Genomic DNA, 16,899 nt, shown 5'->3' with positions numbered 1-16,899 from the left:
TTTTAATAACTTAGGGTGCTGTCTTTTAATATAAATATTTCTCAACATCGACACTAAAAACTGTAGAAGTAGCAGAGCCCCTATACAAGCAATTTACTTTTAATAGCCCATGGGTACTGTTGTACCTGTAGGAATGGTGAATCAGGACACTGGGACAGCCATCCGTAGTTGTAAGTCACCATTGGCAATGCTTCTCGGGCTGACGGAACTTAGATATCGTGTCTGCTTTAAAGAAAAAAATAAAGATAAACGTGATATGAATTTGTGTACATCAAGTACTTTTGCTTTTGGGCTGCGATAATTGCACGTCCATTGCTTTATCTGTATCTGTTCTTTGTCAAGGCCGTGATAGGAAGAGGGAGAGGGGACAAGAGGGATACCAGAGAGGAGAGACCAAAAAGATAGCACCAAAGCAAGCCAAAGAAAACAAAGCAAGCCAAAACAATTTACTTCTATTCTAAATTTATTAATAAAAAAAAATATTTCTATTCTAAATTTCTATTCTAATTTATTTCTATTCTAAAGCAAGAACAATTCATTGTTTATAGATTAAATTCACAGCAGATAGGAAAGAAAGCAAACCCAGAAATGTAAGTAGGAGTGTTCAGAAGACAGAATAAGCTGTTTCTGTCATTTAAGTGCTTTCAGTTACCTGATACCAGATTTATGCTTTCTAGGATTCTGCTGTAAGTCTGGTTTATTTTATGTCTCCAGTTAAAGAACTACAATTCTGGTAATCGCATCCCCAGAAGAGTAAGCCATTCGTAATAGAATTTTATTTCTAACATGATTGATCTGTCTGAGCGTACCACAGAATTAAGAATTCCTGAGTCAAGAGTATCCATAATGGTATGTACCTTTGGTTAAGCATCATTCTGCCCGGATTTCCCAGGACACAGCAAGCATCCATAGCATTGCAGCAGAGATGCTCTCAATACAAAATGATGATTCTTTCATAGAAGAAAATGCCAGGTGCCCTCAGTTTAACTGCATTGGTTAATAATGAAGACAGAAGAATCCAGCAGCTAGTTATACACGCACAGTCATACTTACTGTGTAGGCAGAGACCAAAATTCAGAGAAGTCCCAATGTCAAAAAGCTTGGACATCAGGTCCACTATAAAACTATCTGATTATTATGATTTGGCTTTGTAACACAGCTCACTTAAAGACCTGCTCATCCTTTTATCTTTCAAGAAGTCTGGAAATTCATGGCTAATTACAGCACAAGAGAGGTTCTCAGCTATCCATGACAGAACCTCTGTGAGTATTGCTCAACGAAATTACTTCTCTGCTTAATAAAATACCATTCTGCTGACTAGACTGATGGCATCATTGCAATTTCCTTGTCGGTCCACTTTTTTCCATACTCCCAGCTCATTATTCCTCTTATCCCCATTTGAACCACAAATTCATTTCAGTATTAACTTAAAAAGGTTTTCATTTTGCTATTTCCAACCTGGCTTAAGACACCAACTCTCATTTCCTAAAAAGAACATCTAGGTTATGTCCAGTTCTTATGGCTGGTTCAGAGAGACTTCGAAAACATCTTTCTCTCTTGTATTTCTGCTGCTTTTTGGTGAGGAGTTTAGCACAAGAGCATTTAAGATGCAGTTGATTTTAGGTGTACAGGACTACAGCTGACAGCTAGCATGGGCCTTAGAGATGTGCAAAAGACAGGAGGGAAGATGGCATGGAGTTACTTAGCATTTTCATAGAAGGAACATAGTTCCTGGAATATTGGTACAAGAGGAATCTGTCTTGTAGTCTAACACTTTGGCATTCAAGATGGCAATGGATGCACTGAGTCAAGAAGGTTCCCTCCACCCCTTTAGAATAGATATACATTTGAAGGCAGAGTAGGAATACCAGTAAATTCTTATTCTGATACATCTTTCAAGTACTCAAGTTTATTGAGGAGATTGTTGGGTTTTTTTACATGCAGTTTAAAAAAAAAAACAAACCGTAACATGTATCAGACAGCTTACATTTATTTACTCTTGGCTGGCAACTTAAGACAGATGTCACTTGGAGAACTCTCCTTCCAAGCAGTTCAACATATCCACCTTGATGCAGGAGAATTATAAAAAGGCTATGTCCAACTTTACATTGGACTTGCATCCTGCATAGTCTTCGTCTTGAGCTATGTTTGGAATTGAGTTTCATCTTAGTTATTGCATGCTCCATGTAATACTGTGAAAAAATTTAGACTATGCAATGGATGAAAATGTGTTTCTGTTTGAGAGGGTTAGTGACAACTTAAAATACAGTCACATGAGCAATGGTCCAGGAATGTGATAGTGATAGCAGTGACAAAATGTAAGGTCTATCAAACTGGCACAATGCTGCGCTTTGCAGGAGTGAGATAATGTGGATAGCCACATACTCAGGGTGGCCTTGGCCAGGGAAGGCAATGAACCATTCATGCGCTGCAAAGTATTAAGGAGGTCTGTCGTCAATCATGGACGGTATGTAATGAGTCTGGTAATGGTGACATGGGAGCATGCACCAGGTAGTCCAATGTTATCAGTGGCCATCCTTTATCTGCCCCACCTTTGTGTATCATCATGCCAAACACCTAGCTACATAGCATTGCAACATTTCACTGGTGTTGCTCATGCTAGTATGTAACTCTTTTCTTAGGATGACACCAGGCACTTTACTGCCTTCTTCCCAAAGGGCATACTCCTCCCTTCTCTTTCCCTTGGTGAGTACAGTCCTGTGAAGTTGCGCTTTGAATCACCAGGGGTTTCTTTCTGGCCTTCACGCTAGGCTACTGTGCAGTGATCTGTGTGGAGAACTGTCGACGGTTTTGCATCATGCTTTTCTTGTACCACTTCCACACTTGTGCAATGTGTTGGAATGGTTTTCAGGACCTTGGCAGCTAGCTGTGCTCTCTCCTTGGGTGTGACCCTATTTCCATTTTGCCATGCTACGTGACCAGGTGGCTCAGCATATGCACGGTACACCTGTGCACCCGCAGATCTGAGAAGGTTGCGACACAAAGCTTTTAGTAATAGTTCATTCCTTCTGACCAGGCTTTTGCCACTTTATGCACTATATAATGCATATGACAATTAGGGATGTGTATATATATACATATATGTGTAATTTATTGCTCTGTAGTTCCAGCTGCAGTATAATAATGGGTTTGCCAAGGGTAGTCATGAAAAACTTCATCTTTCTGGTTTTATTCTCTTGAGAACTGAATTATAGTGAACAAGCTGGAATGCTCCTTCACTTATCCCTTTAAAACAAGCATTCAATCTGCCATGGCTCAGGATCTGCAAAAGCAAAGTGTGACCACTTTATTAAAGAATTGCATAACTACTGTTTGAGTAAGATTTAGAGGTTCTAAAAGAAATCTACCACTCCTACAAACTAGCATTGTTCATATAATTTTCAAAATCACAGTAGGTAACATTTCAACGGTAAGTTTTGAGTTTGTTGTGGTTGCAAACAATATCTAAAGATTTAAACAGAATATAATGTTTTGTTCTGCAAACACTGCTTTTTTATAATGGAACTTGACATCGTAATTTCCTCTAAATTATACCTTATGACATGCAAATAAAAATATAGCCTCTTTTCCTCTCCCATCTTTACAACTCCTCTCCCCTTTTTTTTTCTTTTCATTTTACCAATTTGATTTCTAGGGTATATTTGCTTGAAAAAGTGAAGAATTGTCTAGGAGAAAAATAGGGATTGCAAAGTGTAGCTTTTGAAAAGTCTGAAAAATCCAAACAAAGTACACCGTAAATGTTTAGCAACCAGAATTTAGATAAAAAGAACATCAAGATCTGTTTACTTTTTTGTATTTCATCTAGAGAAACTTGTGATTTTAGAAGGCTTATCAGTGGTAATTCTGGATATTCCCCTTCCCTCTTCTCTAGGGGAGTTTTGATTGTTTTACTTCTGGGAATGCTGAGGGTATGTTTTTTCTTTGGCACATAAGACTTACTTTTTATCAGATAAATTTCTGACTCTTGGACCTGAAAAAGAAAACCACTTTCCAAACATGAAAAAGGTACAGACAGTGTGTGAGGGTTTTTTCCTAAGCAGCCGTCCAGTGAAACAGAAGCTCACCCTGCTTGTTGCTGGCTGCTGTTCAGAGCCTTGTGCACAGCTGGGAAACTGAAGAGACTTGTCAGGTTCATCATGCGGCTGGCTGGGAAAGCCTGAGTTGCAGCAGAGACAAAAGATGGAGTCACTTGCAGACGAAAAGGGTAGGTAGCTAGACGAAAACCATACAGAATAGCAGAGATTTGTCTTCCCACCCCCTTCCCACCAGGTGCCAAGGAGGCGTGGGAGGGAAGCGGTAAAGTAGGAACCGGAGAGAAGACACATGCCTGCCTTCTACGTACAGGAAGCACTTGTCATCTGCCAGGTTTTAATGGTAGACAGCCAGCTCCCTCCTGTATTCTCAAGCACTGACAGTGGAGTGGACTTATGCAAAGTGGTCTCTGAGAGTTGTTAACGGAGTGTTTTTACCGTATTTTATTTAGAAAGGGTCTAAAACAGTTTAAGCCCAACACTAGAACTGTTGTAGTTAAAACTGTGTTTGGTTAATCATGATGCTTTTAAGGGTTAGCTTCAAAAGTACCTTTGTAATGTCTCTTGTTCTGAGCCACAGACACCAAAGCCAATGCTAGAGTAGCACAAGAAGGACATGGACCTGTTGGAGCGGGTCCAGAGGAGGGCCACAAAAATGATCTGAGGGCTGGAGCACCTCCCCTACGAGGACAGGCTGAGAGAGTTGGGGTTGTTCAGCCTGGAGAAGAGGAGGCTGCGAGGAGACCTTATTGCGGCCTTTCAATACTTACAGGGGGCCCATAGGAAGGATGGGGACAACCTTTTTAGCAAGGCCTGTTGTGACAGGACAAGGAATAATGGATTTAAACTAAAGAAGAATAGATTTAGACTAGACATAAGAAAGAAATTTTTTCCAATGAGGGTGGTCAAGCACTGGAAGAGGTTGCCCAGAGAGGTAGTGGAGGCCCCATCCCTGGAAACATTGAAGGTCAGGTTGGACGGGGCTCTGAGCAACCTGATGTAGTTCAAGCTGTCCCTGCTCACTGCAGGGAGATGGCCTCTAAAGGTCCCTTCCAACCCAAAGCATTCTATGATTCTGTGAGTCTATGAGTATGTTCAAATCCAAATTAATGTCTTGTTCAGAAATTCAAGTGCAGAATCAATAATCCTGTGTATTTCTTGACATTTCGTGGAAATGCTGGTATCTCTGAACAGTATAGTTTCACCCCATTTGATCCAATTCCCTGTCGCATTGTTGTTAATCAACAAAATATATTTTTAGAGGTAAGACCTGAATTTTTTTTTAAGAATAACAGGTAGGAATTCAAACTTTGATCCAATTATCCACTAGTAATAGCAGTGAGATTTAAATGCTGTTGTAGTTGTATCTCTTTAGCAGCTAACATTTAGTAGTTAGGGTGCATGGTAGGATAATGCAACATGTCTGTAATAATATATCTGTAATAGCAGGAAAACATACATCTCCCTTTTTCTTCAGAAGTAATAATGTATCTGTTTTCTGGACAGACACGTATTGTTTATTTTAATGTTTTATATACTAATTAGTTCTGTTCGGAGCCTAAAATAAACACACCTAAGAATATAAATGCATTTCATTAAAACATGTTCTCTTAGAAGTTTCTCTTGCTTAATGGTGAATATTAGGGGATACTGATGTAATCGTGGGATTAAGAGCAAAGAGTTTGCAGGACTGTTGCAGTTGATTTAATTTTTGCCCACTGCACTGCAGGGAACCAGTGGATCTTGAGTCATTCCTATCTTCTCTGTACTGGTTTTATAAAGTTTATTCTAATTAATAATAAGGCAATTCTCTGTAATAATTATTATAATGATTAGTTTGAGGGAATTCTGGGAGCCTTAGGTGAACACTGTTATTTAGAATAAATGCTAAATTATAACATTGTCATTCAAATGTAAAATGAGATGTCCAGCCATTCTTATAAAGTCAGGATAAGGTACTTCAGTAATAATAGTTCCTTGTACTTAACACTCTTCATCTGTACATGATGAAAAATCTGTACATCAAAGAAGTTATCAAGGGGTGTGAACACTTTATACATTTTACAAAAGGGCTCTTTGAAGCACATAGACTATCAAGCCCAAATTTTCCAAAGCAGCTGCTATGTTGGGTGCCTTCATATTGGGGGGTTGACTTGAGACACATTTCAGTTGAAAGGTTCTGTTTAAAGGTACCAAATGGTACCCTGGCGTAACGTGTAATAGAAGTTACATTGTGTGATTTTATCTATTTAATGAGAACTTCTGTGGAGAAGAGAGATTCTATTGATTTCATATTTAAATACACTTGGATTAAATATTGTCATTTTTCATCCTACTGAATGTTTTTCAGTCATAAACATACGGTAATTTTTTCCTGTTTCAGGACCATCACATCAACTTCCCAAAGCAAGCATGTCAAACAAGCGGTTTACTGTGTTGTTTATGAAATTTGGCTGTGGTCAGATTAGCAGTCCAACTGCAGCTTGTTTACTTTTGCAGTTTTACAGTCTCACATTAACACCACAGTGCTCAGAAGGATGGCTTTCTGCCTCTTGCCCTGTATGTCTGTGACAGCCTATCTTCTACTGTGCCTCACCTGGGGAAAGTCCTCGTGCTTCTAGCAAAAGGCTTTTAGTTTTCCATTTATAGTTGCAGACTATCTGCTTTAACCAATGAAAAGAACCCCCATTTTCTAAATTTCAAATGACATAAGTTACTTTTAGGTATCTAGAGCTAGAGCCGCTGAAGGACTAAAACACTTAGGTGCTTTAGTTAGTTAGTTAGTTAAACTAACTCCTAGGCATATTTTCCCTAGACTGAATTAAAACTGCAGGTAAGGACCTAGGTTTCCTACCTAGTGCAAGCAGAGAGTGATACAATCTATGTCCTTCATCTGCTGAGCACTTAAACCTAGCTAACAAGAAAGACTGGGCACAGGAGCATATTAGAAATCCTGACTTGCTCTTGAGCTACATGCAGAATCATGTAGCGATGCCCAAGCTAGCCCAGGAAGAGCCAGCTCAGTTAGCCAACACAGAGTAGCCACATCAGTGCCGTGTTTGGCAAAGGGTAATAAGATATGTGGCTCCTTAGGATTATTTCCTCTTTGTCCCATAATCATTTGATGTAAAAATGTATAAACAGTCTTGAGAAGACGGATTAGAGTATCTGGACTGAGATCCAAGGATTACAATGAGTCTGACAGTTTTAATACAGTTTCCACAGTCTGATTTCAAAGGTGTTTTCAGTGTGCATAATTTCTCTTCTGGGAATATATATCAGTTTTACTGTATCTAAGTGCTTAGCAAGGAAATAAATTCAGACTGCTACTTAAAATGCTTTTTCTTAGTTGAGAACAATGCAGAATGGAAAACATAATGAGTTGTCACTTGTGCATTTTTAGCTGACCTAACCAGCAGTTTCTGTTTGACTGTAAGCTCAGTAGTATTAGTGAAAACTGTGAGTCTTTGTCGTAGTATCTGATTTTGGGTTGCTTAGAGAGTTTACTGATGCTTTTATGAAATTCTTGCGTGTGCTCTGAAATGCTGCAAGACTTTTCCAAATGTCATATACTTTCAGGACTGTGGAGCTCCTACTGATGGCAACAATTTTGTGTGAAAGCAAGGGGAAGAGATCAAGATTGATGGTGCCTAGGAAAGAGCTGATTTCCAGATATTTATAGAATCATAGAATCGTTTAGGTTGGAAAAGACCTTTAAGATCATCCAGTCCAACCATTAACCTACACTACCAAGTCCACACTAAACCAATCAAGGGTAGACTAGACTAAACCATGTCCCGAAGTGCCACATCTACCCGTTTTTTGAACACCTCCAGGGATGGTGACTCCACCACCTCTCTGGGCAGCCTGTTCCAATTCTTGACCACCCTTTCCGTAAAGAAATTTTTCCTAATTTCCAACCTAAACCTCCCCTGGCGCAGCTTGAGCCCATATATATATAGCTTAGTCTGTCGTATAGACACTCTTAGATTTGCAGCAAAAGAATCCTATTTCCTATCTCCAGTAATTATACCTAAATACTTCATAAAAAAGGAATTGGGAAGTGTTACCGTGATCTGTAGATCTAAATTAGACAACTTATGTTAAATCTATACGTACCAATATACACCATTTGGAGTTAGTGACGGGACGCTGTACGCTCTCACAAAACAGAAGAGACCTACAAACCTAGAAGAAAGAGACCTAGTAAATGCAAAACCTCTTATGTAACAGATTCTTCATCATTCTGAATTGTATTCAGAATTGAAAAAAAGGGAAGGGGTTACATTTATTAGTTGTGGCTTCTGGTTAGGGAGACCTGGAAGACTTCCAAGCCCCTCTCTTCCCCTCCAAAATGCTTTTGTCATTTATCCTCTATTGCTGAACAGACACAGTACTTTCAAGTTCCTGCCTCTTAGAACAAAGAACAGACAATACATGTTTATTTTCACACTTTATGTCAAAAGAGGTGATGTCTCGCTGAATCTTTACACTGAGTAGATTATCTAATAATACAGCTCCGATCCAGCAGCAAGACTCAAAATTCTGAGAGCAAAGATGTGAGGCTAACTCATATCAAACTTCCTCACTCTCTTTTACACTGAAACACAAAAAGTTACAATCATTTATGTTAATGCTATTTTTTGCATATAAATTTATTTCTGGCAGTCTTCCAAGTTCAGAAGAGTTTAAATATTCTCTCAGTTCTTCAGTGTTGAACGATCCCTGCTGCTACTTTTGGTGCTGCTTGTTTTCTGCTTTTTCAAGTCCCTTTTTAGTATAATTTTTCCAGAAGTTGCTAGAAAAATACAGATTTACTATACCAACTCAGGAAGCCAAAGAACCAAGGATGCCTGCATAAATCAATCTCTTGCTGAATAAAGGCACAAGTGATTTTTTTTTTTCTTTAGCCATCTTAAATGTGGATCAGAAAACAGTAACTAAGTTTGTGAGAACCAACGTGTGTGGTATATTTTTTCCTACTGTTGCATATCTACATTCTAGGATTGCATGTTAATTAACGCACGTAAGGCATTTGCCCAACACTAACTTCATAGTTCTTTGCAACAGGTTCTCTGCTTCTGTAGAGGTGCTTACTGAAGGACTTGTTGCCACCCTTCTGCGGCTGTTTCTCCTATCCTCTAATTGAGTCCCTTTCATAGCTATAATTTGTCTGCCAAATGACTTATCAGTTGGAAAGGCTCAAGTCAGATGCTACTTCCTTTTTTGCTTGTTTTTAACTGAGTGCTGCCAGAAGAAAGAAGGGGTTAAAGCGTGGGAGGATTGCTAAGAAAAAGGGTTTGGTTAATGACACACAGGACTGCATCTCTCACACCATAGTTTGTTTATTCTTCTCTAAACAGCAAAAAGAATTATCATCATCATGGTAAGGCAAACAGCACTCTTTTTTTTTCCCCTCTTTAAACCCCACCAGAAATCTTTGGGTTAATACATGATTAATTTTTTTAAGTCATAAAATCAACTGATTGCCATTAGTTTTATAGAGCATCTCTTTAACTGACAGATGCTACTGTTGACAGAAGGGGAGGGGGTAAAGATTTCAGTATATGGAAATAACTAGCTCAGGGGAAGAAGAGATGGGAGCAGGCATGCCCTTTCTGACATGCCTGTTCTTTTTTATCAACCTCCTTTCCTAAATACTCATGTAAGGATCTGTTCAATTTTTATTTATGCTTCTTTGTCTTTGCTGAGCTTTTTTGAAAGATTTCTATTAACTTGATTTTGCATGATTTGCTTCTTTCAGTTTTGCTGGGGTTTTTTGATACATCCAATATCTAAATCTCTGTGTTTGGCACCTAAGAAATAATATGGGATTTATACTTACATCTATGCTTCATGAACTGATTATTTCCTTTCAGAAAATCAGTTAAACATGCAGGCTCAGTGTCCTCAGTACTTTCATTAGTCTATATGCTGTTGCAAAATGGTCAATTTGAACTAAAAATTTAGTTTTACAGTGAAAAAGTAAACTGAAAGCAGATAGGTCCTGTTCTCTTGAAGGCATGACCTGCTTTGCTAAAATATCCTAACTTAAGAGAAAATAGAAGATATAAATAGTTTGTGGAAAAATACGACTACTAAGAGAACTTGTGTTTGTTTCACTTCACTCTGCTCAGCAGTCTGAGATCTATAGCTCCTTGGTTAATCAGGTAAGTTCCCCAATCTAGATAACTACACTCCTTGTATACAGAGCTCAGGTAAAGCTGAAATTGTTTAAAATCCAGCTATTGCTGTTTATATCCTCTGTAAGTGTAGCAGGTAAAGAGCTGGAAAAGGCAGGGAGTAAATTCCGTGCTAGAGTGGACTTGTTAAATTTAAAGCGTGTTTCTTTCTCTGCCTCTGAAGAGGACACTGTCAACCTGGAATCTGATCTATTTAAAAGAAATGCTGAAAAAGTTGAATGTGTATATGCCATACTCTTGGTATTCGGAAGAAGGCAGTGTGTGGGTTAAAATAACATAAGTTGTACTTTTCATAATAGTAACCCCTCTTTTGTGGCGTTGTGGAGGGTCAGCATAAACAAGGAAAAATTATTTTAGTGAATTGAAGTAATTCAAATCTGGTTGACTGACGGCAAGGTAGCTGGTTAAGTTTAGAAATCGTTTAGGTTAACTTGGAATATAATTGCTTTTTTTCCCTCAGTGAATCACAAAAAAAATTGTTTCAGGTCAAATGTTTTGTTAAGTATAATTTTTTTCCCATGCTTTTTAAATGAGAACACAAGCAAAGGCAGCAAGCCTTTATTTCTGTCTACAACCCCCCCCCACACACACACACACACCCCCCGCCCTCTGCCAGTAGTTAGGGCACTCACCTGTAGGAGAGCAGTATGAAATCTTCTCTCTGTAGGAGTTGAAACAGGAACTCGAGTGGGTCTTGCGCTTCTCAGACTTTTCTCTCTCAGCTTTGATTTGTACAGCCTTCCTTCTAGCTTTCCTCCTAACATTTTTGTAGCACATTGTGCCAACAATACTGCAGATGAATTTTCAGCCTAACGAAGGCTGGCGCTGCTAGTGTTGAATATTTGAGTCTCAGGCGCTGCAGAATCCTAGAGCCTGAAGAGTAGTAGTTTATTTATTTAAATGTTTTTGGCTTATGCACTTTTTGGGATATCATGTGACTGCTAGAACTCCGAGGCTTTCTGTTTCTCATGGTTGTGAGAATTATAATACTGCGATTTAAAGACAAACCCAAAGTTACTGGCATTCCGGTATGAACTTAGAAGGGTCCTACATTATTAGAATTGTTCAAGATAGAAGGGTCTCAGAGTTTCATGTTACTTGAAATCCAATTATTTATGACCTTCTAGTGAATGATAAAGTTCCAACTTAATCTTCACTAAATATTGTTTGTTGCTTCTTTCCCCTCTGAAGGTGAACATATGCTAGCAAATAAATGTTTAAATTACAGAACTGTCCACACTAGAAATTACCACCTATGTTACCACAAAGTTGCTAATGACTAGTAAAAATACTACTTTTTTCTATAATGTGTGCTCTAAGAAGTGTTTTCAGTCATGTTCAACTGACTCAGATGAACTAATCTAAGAAAATAACATCCAATTGATCCCTTGAGACACAGCCTGAAGTTCTGATTCAACAAATCACAGTAGCTTATGCTTTCTCTCCACTGGAGACCAGCAAAGCACATGTTTAATTACATTGTTAAATTAGGGGTTTGGCTGTGGCAACTTACATTAGCTAATGAGAAAAAACCTCAGCCAAAAACAGAGGAAATATTTTAATGCTAACATAAACAGGTATGAATATAAATACAAACAAGATTTACATTTCTTGGTTAAGAAGGCGGCGTTTTGCTTTCAGATTAGAACAGCGCTTTAAAGATTCATGCCGTATACTTGAAAAGGCTTCCTCCATGCTGTCCGAGGAACGGATAGGCAAGTCCTCTATCTTTTTTAGTTGCCAACGCCTATGATAAAGGGCTCATGTCTCAAGGGTAAGAACGCTTGAGCAGAAACACATTGAAGAAGCCTGATCTGCAGAGCAAGGGTACTTCTTGCCTTCTGAAAAGCAAACATTTCAGTGCTGTGCTCTGGAAATTGAGCATTCCTGTGCACACTCTTGTCAGGCTGGGCCCCACTTTGGAGCCTCTTGAGTAGCTCAGTCTCCGTGCCCTCTTGCACTGGCAATACTGGCTCACCTACATTTATCTGAGTAAAATACAAGCTCTTCAGGGCAAGTACCTGGCCTTTTATGTGTTTTGAAAGAGCTGTATATAATTAAGGTACTTTGTATGAAGAAATTACTTCAAAACAGTTTACATAGGGCAGCTATTTCAAGATCAAGAAAAAATCTTTAGCCTCGTTCCCTGAGGAAACAAGGCTTATGTGACTGGACTGGCTGGCTGTCCCTCCTCCCTTCCATCCAATACCTTTTGAACTTGTTGGGCAGTTTAAACTACATTTTAAAGGGGGAGACGTCTCAAAGATAATTAAGTTCCCATGGACTTTATGAAAATCAGCTGCTGGGAAGAGAGAAATCCAGATCCACAGTTCAAATAACTCATTTTTTCCAAGCGTAATCTTGCAAACCCAAAGCTTGACTGCAAGTGTAATAATGACTCTCAGGTTGATAATGTAATCCCAACTAATTTAGAGCACTGGCAGCTATTATGCATCCAAATATTAATATGCAGATTGACACCATAATGAAATTAAATTTCCCCTATTTTGGTGTTTCACTGGTTTTTAATACAAACAATACAAACATCCTCCTCACACTTGCAGTTATTATGAATTTTCACATAAATTAGCGTCACTCATTGCTTATTGGCTTGCTTTGAGTGTTCCTGAAAATTTTGTATTTTTACTTTTTTTTAGCTAGCAATGTTTGTTAGCATCTCCTTATCCCTTCCCTGTAATTAATTAGTACTGGCAATACGTATGTAGAATCAAGAAATTAGATAGTAATTGGGCTGCATTACTCATGATTGTTGCATCTGATAGGGAAATTTATAGTTGTTTTTGTTATCGCAAAAGCACTTTAACTGTCTGCGCTGTATGAACTCAGTGCAGCCCTCAATGTTCCTCTTTATTTAGCGTTGTGGTTCCACTGGTTGAAAGAAGGCAGCAAAGGGAGGGAAACAACAGACATCAAATTTTCTCATTTGCAGATTATTTCACTATCTCAAAAAAAAAAACCCCAACCACTCAAACACTTGAGCTTGGGGTCATGATCATAGACTGGCCTACTTGAAAGCCGCTGGGGGAAGATCACTACGCGTGCAGAGACAGGACTTCAGTGGTGGTACAGTTGCTTATCAGTTATACAACACACGTAAGAAAGGCAGGGAAAGACAAGGGTTCCCGTGGATTTGTTTGGCTGCAGTATGATATGCTAACTCTACATATTCCCCAGTTTAGGTTTTCTGTATCTTTCATGTGTTTGGGCAAGCCTTGCTGCTGTGTTTTACTTGCAGTAAGTAGGCTCTGTGGGGCTCTCCTGGAGCCGAGACTGCGTTTCACAGCTCATGTTTGGGAGAGTTTTAGAAGAGAGCCCAAACGTTAGTCTGTTGATGAAGCAAAAATAACTAACTTAATACTTTTTCACCAGGAGGAGGAAGCGACCGTGTAAAAAAGGCCCTTATTTTCTTCAGTAGCCAGAGGGCCAGACACACCGCAGGCTGGGCCACCCGGCCCGCCGCAGGCGGGTTGACCTGGTGTCTGTCCCGCCTCCACGCAGGGCCCTCAGAAGCGCCCGAGTGCGACTTTGCGTGGTCCTTCCTGTTGAAGCTGTTCCACTTCATCTAAGTAATTAAGCGTTAATTAGAAGAGGACTAGTTTAGCATTCATTAAACATTAAATACTAATTGAGCGCCCGGGGAGAGCGCCGGCACCATTAGGCCGCGGAGTCATTCTCACGGGGCCCCGGCCGGGGATGGTGGCAGGCGGGGGGGGGGGGGCGGTTCGGCGTGGGGCGACCGCCGCCCCGGGCCCCGGCCCCGGCCCCCCGCAGCCGCGGGCGGCGTGCCAGGGGCAGGCCGAGGCGGCAGGCACAGGCAGCAGTCGGCCGCGCCCGCCGGCCCCGCCGCTGCGAGGTGGAAAACGCGGGTTCATCCCCCCCCGCGGGGCTTTGAACCGAGATCTCCCACAAGGGCCCCAGCCGCCGGGCGGTGCCGGCCCCGGCCCCGGCATGCCTACCCGGGCAGGTCCCGCCGCGGGGCTGGGGAGAAGCGACGCCTCCTCCCGGGCCCTGCTGGGGCTCGGTACCTCCGCGGGGAGGCCGGGCCGCCGCCCCCGCAGCCGTCGCGGGCGGCGGCAACACCGCGCCCGCTGGCAGCCGGTGCGCCCGCAGCACCGCTGCCCCCGGGCCGGGCTGCCCCTTCCCCTCGCCCGGGCGGAGGGAGAGCGCTGGCCCCTTCTGGTCGGGGCGCTCGGTCAGGCCGGGCAGCCCGTGCGGCGGCGTGAACCGCCCGCCTTCAAGCCTGGGTGCTTCTCCCTCAAGATCAAACGCGTGTGGGTTTCGCCCGGGGCGGCGTTTTGCCCTCAATAACAGGGAAGCCGCCGCAGCGCGGGCCGCTGGGGCGCGTACGGGGCGCGGCGCCCACTCGCGCTCCGCCTCGCCCGTGGCCGAGGGCGCCCGCTTATCCCAGCGCCTCCCGCCGCCCCCCAGCCTTCGCCCTGGCTGGCGGCCGGTGCAGCGCCGCCGCCCCTCCCCGCCGCGGCCGAGGGAGGCGGCGCGGCCAGGTAGAGCCGCCGCGGCCAGGTAGAGCCGCCGCCGGCGGCGGGGGCGGTGGCTCGGGGCGGGCCGAGGCGCGCTGCGGGGGCGGGCCGGGGCAGAGCGCTCAGACAGCCGGCGCCGGGGCAGCCGCCCGGGTAGCGGCGCGGTGCGCGGCGAGTGGGGCAGCTCCGCGCCGGGGCCGCCGAGCCGAGCCGCGCCGGGCCGTGCCGGGCCCGGCGGTGAGTGTCGGGGCCGTTGGCGGGGCGGGGAGGCGAGGCGAGGCGAGGCGCCCGCACCTGCGGAGCCGGGCGAGGATGCGGCGCGGCTCCTTCCTCCCGCCCGTCCCGTTCTGGGACGGGGAAGGACGGGGGGCGGCGTGGGGGTGGCTTCTCCCTCCCGGTAACGCGCAGGGCGGCGGGCGCTGAGGTGGTACCGGCCCGGCAGCCCGGCTGGGCCCGTACTCCGTCGCCGTGCCCGCGGGGAGGGAAGCGGTGGCGGGGGTGGGGGGGGGGCGCGGGTGCTTCAGCGGCGCCCGGGCCGCGCTCGGCGGTGGAGGAGGCGCCTGGGTGCGGGCAGGGGGTCGCGGCGTCCGCGGCAAAAAAAAACCCAAAAAACCGAGGGAAAACCGCACCGAAGCAGCCTCCGTGCTGCCGGGGGGGACCCGCGCTCTCCTCGGGAGGTCTGGTCCGCCGAAGTAGCAAATACTCGCGGTGTTTTGAAAGAGACGTCTCAAAACAAGTATTCATCGTGCCGGCATGTAAAAAGTGCTAATGTATTAAAATGCAAATATGCATGTGTACTCGGCAATGCTGTTGCGTGTTTCCTGTTTACCATGTTAATTAGAAGTTGTAAGGGAAAACTTCACCGAGAGTAATCCAGGGCAGTATTTGACCCAGTAATGCTCACTGAGTGATGCAGTGGCTTTTACAGTTCTGGGTTTTCTAGCCCAAAACACAAGCCGAGTGTTTATTTGACTTCGTTAATGAGAAATGTATGAATTTACAATTCATTGAATTTACAATTCAAATTTACGACTTGCAACTTTGAAACTATTCTCTACCAGCACAAGTGTCAAAACTAACTCAGCCAGGATGGAGAGGAAAGTTAAACTCCCCACTCTTACAACGGAAATTTAGACCAAGTAGCTTGTCCCCAGTCTTGCAGACACCAGGAGGCTTTCCTGTATTATTTGGAGTGATGTTAACTAATTGTACAAAAGTTTGAGATCTGGGACATATAATGCTGGTATTGTAAGGCAAGATGAGCGCACTTGTAAACAAACACAGGCAAAAACATGCAGAAGGATCTCGGGATTTTAATTGTTTTTTGAGGGTTTTGTTTTTCTTGTTCTTTTTTGAGAGCCAGTATTGTTCAGTAAGCTGTTTTGTTTCCATTCACTGTGTCCTTTTAATTTATAGGTGGTGCTAATACAAACAAATGTATTATAGAAACAATTTTGACATTAACCAAATGTATGTTTGTTTGTTTTTATAGTCCACCTCACAATTTCCAGATTCTTCCAGAGAAGAGAATAAAAAGAAACCGGTTTTGGAAAGACTTGGAAATTTGTTTGGCACAGGGAAAAGGAAAAATGTCAAAAGTTCACTAGAACACACTTCACATCCAAAAGGGGAGAGGTCAGTTTCTCCTCACAGACCACAGCCGATATACTGTAGGCACGTAAAGGAAGGACACGAAACTCCTCAAGTACAGAAGCAAGTGAGAAACGTGAATGCCATTTCTGAGACGCGGGAATATAATTTCAGTGGGGAAGTAGGACCTCTGTATCACGATACTGTTTCAGAATGGAGTAGTAGGGGAGTCTCTTCTGACAGCGAGTGGTCAGCAGATTGGAGCAGCAGCAGTGAAACCATTAAAAACTCTTTCTGTGAGAGTAGCCTGAATGTGGAAACCCTGGAACTGGAGAAAGAATCCATCACAGATATAAATAATTCCACAACTCCAGATTTCATAAAAACCTTGAGAAATTTGCCTAGTGAAGACTTAGAAAAGAGTATCTTGAGCCACAAGCAGCTCGTGAACACGTGGGTGTCTGAGGAGCCTGGGCATGCAAAACCGAAGGATTTGCCATACGAGTTGGAATCTGCAGTGAGTGAACGCACGCATTCTGCTAGAGTGTTAACAGT

The sequence above is a fragment of the Pelecanus crispus genome, chromosome 3 (assembly GCF_030463565.1).
Source record: "Pelecanus crispus isolate bPelCri1 chromosome 3, bPelCri1.pri, whole genome shotgun sequence".
Taxonomy (NCBI): Eukaryota; Metazoa; Chordata; class Aves; order Pelecaniformes; family Pelecanidae; genus Pelecanus; species Pelecanus crispus.
This window is presented reverse-complemented; position numbering follows the sequence as displayed.